The following is a 6601-nucleotide window of genomic DNA, read 5'->3' on the forward strand; positions in this document are numbered from 1 at the left end:
AGGAGCTGCTGGGCCCGTCGCTCCATTGCGCAGCGCTTATTTGCCTCCGCCCTTCGAGCGGCCAGGCGGGGCCCTGCCCGGCTGCCCGCTGGGCCCGGCGCTTCCCGCACCAGAAGGCCGTCACCGTAGCCAGCGCGGAGAGCCGCCTTGGCGGGAGGGGAGGGGAGGGGAAGGGAAGGGCCCCAAAGCTCTCCGAGCATCGCTTCCAGACTGATGAGAGCTACACCTTTGCTGTAGTGTTTCGCAGCTCTGCTGGTGTGTGCGGTTCCTCTGAGGCTGTCTGTTGCACTGAGATGCTCGTTATGCTTGGGCGAGAATGAGTAGAATGGAGTCTGGCAGGCTGACAACCAAATTACTCGTAAAAAGGTGAAAACGAGAGGAATAGTTCCTGCATCTTATTGGAGCTGAAGACTAAACTTTCTTTGTGTGCGTTAGTTTTCAGTTCTGTGGATAGCTCTTAGATGGAGATTTGGGTCAGTAATAATACGATGACATCAAAAAGCCAGAGACATTGGGGTTTTGGGGGATATGTGTGAAAATTGTTGATATTATCTGTGTAACTTTTGTTCATTGTCTGCTCATGGAATTTTGGAAGATGCAGCCCAATCCACCAGAACATATCAAATGTTGTTGCTGAGTTTGTGGGAGGACAAAGCTTTTACACGTTTGTATGATTTTTGATTGCTATAATCATTGTAATCTTCTTTGGCTCTAAAGTAGAATTTAAGTCTAGCATAGATGTACAAATCAGTTTTTTTTTCACCAACGGGAGGGGAAAGATGTGTTTTCTTGAGAGAGTTGAAGCACGAGCATGACCATATGGACAAGGAATTGCTTTGTGTTGTCTTCTGCTGTGAAATAAGTTTTGAGTTGATTGAGATATGAACTTCTGAAAACTTGGTATTTTATATGTTCTTTGTGGAGCTTGGTTTGTGGGTAGTTGCTAAAGCTCTGAATATTTTTGTCTCTATCCCAAACCAAGCAATTTCTTCATGGCATCTGTCCTAAATGTGCTCCTGAGACTTGTTCACATTGGCAAGTATGAAACCGATATTTTTGACAGGATGCGGCAATTGTATCTAAAAGACAGTTTCCCACTCAGGCTGCCTATTCTGGTCTGGGAGTCAGTATATTGGTGTTAAAAACACTCTGTGTGTCACAACCCCTTATTATTAATACAAACAATACCATTAATGCATTAAGAGGCAGGCAAGGTGTTCTTAGTGTCTGGTAGAGGAGATACGTGTATCTATCGTGTATTGTCACTTCTTGTATTGAGCTTATTTAGCCATCCTTATTTTCAAATGAGAAGGGACGTTGTGCTCTCCCCTTCCTTTGAAAGTGTAATCAGAAATGTATTTTCTGTTGTACGTATGACAATAGTACTGCTGCCCTGTTTTCATGGGCAATACCTTGTCTGATGCATTCCAAGTTAGTATATTTACTTGGTGATTGCCTTACTGCTCGTAGATGTGCTGTGATATGGCACACCCAACATCTTCCCTTCCTCAGTTCTGACTTGGTAATCCTGTTCAGTCCCGTGATGCAAGGATGTAGCTCTCCAGGTTTAGTTTGTTTTATGAGTTCTAGAATGCAGAGTGGGAAGAAAAAAAAAAAAACCCGACTCTCAAATGCCTGAAGCTACTTAAAGTTCTCTTTATCTATAGACACTGGAAAATCAGGTGTAAAGTGCTGAAGATTAATGCAGAGTCAAGTTTAACTTCTTTTCTGTGGTTTACAGCATAGTCTTTAATTACATACGCCTATATTTCTGTGTGATATAAGCTGCCTTGGTTAATTAAGAGTACAGTCTACAAATGAGCTACAGAATTTCAGGAATTGTAAGGCTTTTTTGCTTGCGCTTGAGACAATAGTTCTAGGCCCAGAAGAATCTGTATGTGCATAACTGTTAGGTAGAGAAGACTGCACTGTACCTGCGTGTTGTTTGCAAGGACAACTTTAATTCTGGTATTTTGTAATCTTTCTCAATACTATTTTAATGCTTTCTCTGTGTTGTAAGGTATGTGCTGAATTTACTGTATTTGCTAAAATATTGTGATAGCTGCCAGGGTATTGGTGCTTCTGTCATAGTAAAAATGATTGGATTTTTGAACAATTGCTCTTTATCACTCCAGTTCCACTGACTTCCTCTTTTTTTAGGGCAAGCTGACGAGAGGAACTGGTAAATCTTAATTTAGAAATAAAAAAAATCATGAATTTCGTAATTCATTACAGGTTCCGGTGACTGTAACTTCTGTTCTGATAACCAGTTGGAAGTTTCACAAAGCATCGTATGCCTGAATGACCAAGTCAGGATCATGAGAACTGTTTTTGAAAACATGAGCTGTTTCTTCCCACTTGTAATAATGTATTTTAGTTATCTTTGTGTTAGTGTCAGTTTAAGTCAAATGTAACTCTCCAGTATTTGCTGTAATTAATGTTGAGGACCTCAGATTGTGGGACAATGCCTTCTGCTTAAAAAACCCACAAAGGCTAGGATAGGAATACAGGAATTCTTAGGTGTTTCTTGATTCTGAAAGAGAATGTAGTTGTCTTGTCTGTGATTTCTTGGTGTGGTTTAGGCCGAATCGGCTACTGGGGCTGTGGGGGACCCCAGATGGGACTGACAGATGCCCCCCTCTTCCCCTCTTCAAAGAGAGAGGCAGAGGAGGGAAAAAGAGACTTAGGAGTTTAGAAGAAACTAGGCTACTTTAATGAAATATTAATAATAAAATAAAAGGAAATAATGAAATACAGACAAAATCGTATTGGGCTCCCAGGATGACAGTCATGACACCGGCTGGCACCGGGGCAGTCCCACACTGGACTCGGGGATGGACAGGAACTGGATTCCGAATCCGCATTCAGGATCAAAGGCAGATGAACAGACAGAGTCCTCCTCGGACAGCTGCTGCTGAAGAAAGAGGGCTGACCCTTTGATCCCTCAGCTTTTACACTGAGCATGATGCGGATGGGATGGAATACCCCGTTGGTCAGTTTTGGGTCACCTCTCCTGTCTGCTCTTCCCCGCAGGTGGGACCCCACTGCACTTTTCTGCTTCCGAACGTCCAACGGGGCGAGAAACAGAGTTAGCTGCCCTTGGGTGTCATAGCAGTAAGTATAAGCAGAGCCTCTCTGCATACCATGCCCGGGCATCAGCTATAAACATAGGTCTTGCCACTCTGGGAGCGAACAGTGTCTGAACAATACGCTGTTAATTTCAGTAGTTAGAAGAGGCCCAGCTGAGGAGCAAAGTTACTGAACAAAATTGGTCCTGTTTTACCTCAAACCAGGACACTTGGTGAAGTCAACAAAGTTACAGTTTTCAGAATGAAGTATCTACATTCAAATGAAGCCAAATCCACATGGAGCCGTTTAAATAAGAAGCCTTAATTTGGAGGCTTTCAACAATCCTACAAACAATTTGGATGACCTATTGAGTTTAATTGTTTGTGAAGTACTTCTGATTCCTCCAATAAAAGAAGTTAGGGTAGATCCTGATGTTCTGATAATGATAATATTAAACAGGTACTGTCTACTTTTAAAACTTGTCCCTGAATTATTTCAACTATTGTAGCAATACCAGTGCTGCTGCGTTCTTAAGAGACTGCCTGCACATAATCATGCTATAGCTAAGCCTAAGAGGAATCTGAAGTTCCTCTGTAGACAGCTCATCATTGTCTGTTTTAAGACTGGGTTAAGACTGTAGCAACAGTACCAAAAGAAATTGCCAGGTGTAACTTGTCAGTGGAGAACAGAGGTCCTGATCTTCGGCATTAGGTTGTGTTTTTGCAGTGAAAGGCATTCAGAAGTGAGGACTCAGGGGGAGGTTTCTTCTGGCTGCTTCTCATTAGCACTGACTTCCACTCTTCTCATGGGGCTGTTCCTCAGATTTTTCTGGGAATTAGTGGTGATCAGGTTGTACACTCCTCTCTTGCTGTATCCCAAGTTAATAAGTAGAAGGCTGTTGTGGGAGGCTGAGTTAGGGTAATTCTCCATTACTGTTCCTTGCTCCACAGAGTTTTTATAGTTAAGACAGTCCTCTTCAGAGGTGTTTGTTTAAACACTAAAATGCATTATCTCACTTGGTTAGTAGTTTTGTTTGGAATAACCTTTCTGTGTGACAGCATTCTCTGTCATTCTTTAGGACTGTGTCCAGCAGACGAAGAGTCTGTTGTCCAGGTGGATCATAATGTGGAATCCCAGCGAGTCTTTCTTTCACCGCTAAGCTTGTGTGCTTCGGTGGTCCAGTCAGGTTGCAAGAGCATGACACGCAGAAATGAACAATAGTTGTTGTCTCTCAAATTCTGCACATGGAAGTGCTGCTATTGAATGATCTAGGTTATTACATAGCTAAAAAGTGCTCTTTTAAAATGCTTATAATGTGTTCATATAGATTAAGTGGATTTTTGTGACCAATACAGAGTATTGATGCAGAACATGTTATACTAACAGGTTGGTGAAATTGTACATTGAGGATGAGTTCTGTTTTAATAAAATAAAGTTGATAGAATATGACATTTGGAGAAAAGAAAGTGAAAGGGTAAAGACAGTCAAGAGGTAGAGAAAAAGCAAACAGTGGTTTGCTTATTTTTGGGGGATGGGGGCGGAGGAAGGCAGGGCAGTAATCCATTCTGTATTTTGGGAAGATCATACAGGACAGAAGCCTCTACGTGTAGCTCATGAGAGATGGGGAGAAGATAGATGAACACCTGGTCTTTCCGCTCTCGAAGTCTCTATCCCTCTGTCAGCTAACTGTTGTTCCAGTTCAGATGGCATTTCTCAACAGCACAAATTAAGGCTAAATCTCAAACCCCCACATTACTGCAAGCTGTGGGAAGTATATATACAGGTATTTGAACCCCTTTAAAAACATAAAGAAACTTCTAAGGGGGGAAAAAGTGTTAAAAGGTATAGTTTATGTGGAAAGGCAAGGACTCAAAAATGAGGAAATGCTACTTTTATGGCTGCTAGTGCAACTTCAGTTTATCCATTTGCCCTTTTGTGTAGAAATGGCTGTATAGTTTAATAAATCCTATTCTTGTATTTTCCCCTACAGAGCCTTGCTTCATTCTGTATGTGAGTGGCGTGCACTAAAAGACCTAAGTCAGTTATGTGGTAGGCTGAAACTTCTTCCTCTCCCTTGCCCAACCCAAGTTTTTGATGCTTGATTTTGCAGTTTAGCTAGTAGATCTTTTACCTTCATGTGAGTGCGTATTATGTTATTGCCTCTTGTTTGTATTAGAAGCGGAAAGACCTGCGTTGGATTGAATGCCCGTGGGCAAACAGTACTGAGCATTTTAGACTAAAGCTTTGCACAGACATAATTTCTTGGTACATTAAATGTGATATTTAGCAAATACTGCAGATTTGCGCCATGTTCATATGTTTGCGGATTATGAGAACATAAATCTGAGGGCCCTGTAATAAGTGTGGAGGAAGTCGGTCTTTCACAGACACTCAGTAAATTCTGTGTCCCAAGGAACTGTCTTTGTAAGTCATGGAAATGATGTTTCCACCTGAATCATATTTGTTGTCTAGATTGGGATTCTAATTGGTGCCAGAAAAATAGTTATTTGGAAGAGACAAGTGGAACGTAATCTGTAATGCATTTCAAAGAATACTGAGAGTTTCTAAAATGAGGAGTATTGTGGATTATTATCTTAAGTGTTAGCTTTGGTCTTTGCTGGAAAGAATTGAAATGTTCAAAATTTAAACATCGTACTTTTAATATTTGATTGGGACAGATTTTTTGCTTTCAAGATGTGTATGATTGTAAAATTGGCTATTTTTTAATATGAGAGATTACAGAAAGAAATCTGTTAGCATTGCAGTTCATGCATGTGTTACATTTGAGAGGGAGTTCAAAGTTCTGTTCATGCAAATGGTTGTTTTGTTTGGGGGTTTTGTGGCTTTTTTTGTCTCTTTTTTTTCCCAATGTGGTGTTTTTTGTGTTTTTGTTTGGTTTTGGTATTCTTTTTTTTTTTTTTTGAAGGTAACATGATACTGTCAATGACTTCAGTAAGAATGCAGGTGTCATTGCTCATACAAGGAAGGCATTCAGGCCCTTAGTTTGTGTTTTTAATATGTTAAAAAAATATCTCTTTGTGTAGTAAAGGAAAAATATCAAAATATTTGTTTTGCTTCCTCCTAACCCCTCTCCTTGCTTTTCTGGGGGGCTTTGATTAATGATAAATCAGCAGTTTTCTGTTAGAAAATGTGCCCCTCCGTTCCCAGACACAAGCTGTTGCTGTTTGCAGCTGGTTTTGATGAAAAAATATTAACAAAGCAGAATTAACTTCCTTTTAATGTCATGAGCTTGTGAAATGCATACTCATTTTTTCTTAAAAATGCACATGCTTTACAGGAGACTGAATCTGCTGTTCAGACCACGAGTCACGTTTGAGCATTTGTGACTTTCACTGAAGTTGATAGAACTAGTTTGTATTTGGTACCTGTTGGTCTTACACTGGTTTTGCAAGTGTATATTTAGAATAAATGCTTTTAGTAGAATTACTCCAGGTACACGAGGAATTTTGCTGATTTGGATTTATGATAGAAGAAGGGAAGATTAAAATTAAAAATGTCTAAGAGCAATTAA

This window comes from Charadrius vociferus, unplaced genomic scaffold, assembly GCF_000708025.1.
Source record: "Charadrius vociferus isolate BGI_N301 unplaced genomic scaffold, ASM70802v2 scaffold104, whole genome shotgun sequence".
Taxonomy (NCBI): domain Eukaryota; kingdom Metazoa; phylum Chordata; class Aves; order Charadriiformes; family Charadriidae; genus Charadrius; species Charadrius vociferus.